At 42.5% G+C, this 742-nt stretch overlaps 1 pseudogene; it reads right to left on the bottom strand.

Moving 5' to 3' along the window:
* Window positions 1–7: 7 nt before the first annotated feature.
* Window positions 8–360, bottom strand: LOC103252981 (annotated as a pseudogene).
* Between the last annotated feature and the right edge of the window lie 382 nt (window positions 361–742).

The following is a 742-nucleotide window of genomic DNA, read 5'->3' on the forward strand; positions in this document are numbered from 1 at the left end:
TTTGTGCATCTAGTGGTTTCTTCATGGACTTGAGTCTTGGTAAAATGTATTGTCTTCTTCATCTGGGTTCTTTCCAATTTTGCCTTCAAATGTGAAGTTGACTTCTGGTGCAGTTTCTTGTCTCATTATAGGGTGAAGTACTTCAGCAGTGCAGTTCACTGTAACTTGTTTATGGATAATTTCTTCTACAGAAAATTTAAGGTGATACTTATGTCCTCTTCCTGGAATATCCTCCAAGCTGGCTTGTTTGACCGTCTGCACCAGAAACACCTTGTGGGGGGTCCCCTGCTGGTAGTTGATGCAGTTCTCGGCCACCGAGGCTGCCCTGGAGGCTGGATAGTGGGTCGGCGGGATTTCCATCGTGGGGAGCAGTGGTGGGCCCTGAGCTGGCTTAGGGGACTCTGACCCGTGCGGCGCCGCTCCTGCAGCTGCTGCGGGGTTTCTCGGTCCTGGGCATTTCTTTGTTGAGAATTTTTTCTTTTACTACTTCCGTCTCCTTATTTGTTATTTAAGCTACCTGTAAGTATTTAGTCTTTTGAATCCAATATGAGTATAGCAACCCTTGCTTTCTCTGGTTACCATTTGCATGGAATATCTTTTTCTATCCATTTACTTTTAGCCTATGTGTACCCTTAATTCTAAAATGAGTATCTTGTAGACAACATATAGTTGGATCTTAGTATTTTTTTCTTTTTAAAATCATTTAGCCACCCCTATACCATTTGATTTGAGAATTTAATTT

Source organism: Carlito syrichta, unplaced genomic scaffold (genome assembly GCF_000164805.1).
Source record: "Carlito syrichta isolate Samal-C Ts95f unplaced genomic scaffold, Tarsius_syrichta-2.0.1 Scaffold188006, whole genome shotgun sequence".
Classification (NCBI taxonomy): Eukaryota; Metazoa; Chordata; class Mammalia; order Primates; family Tarsiidae; genus Carlito; species Carlito syrichta.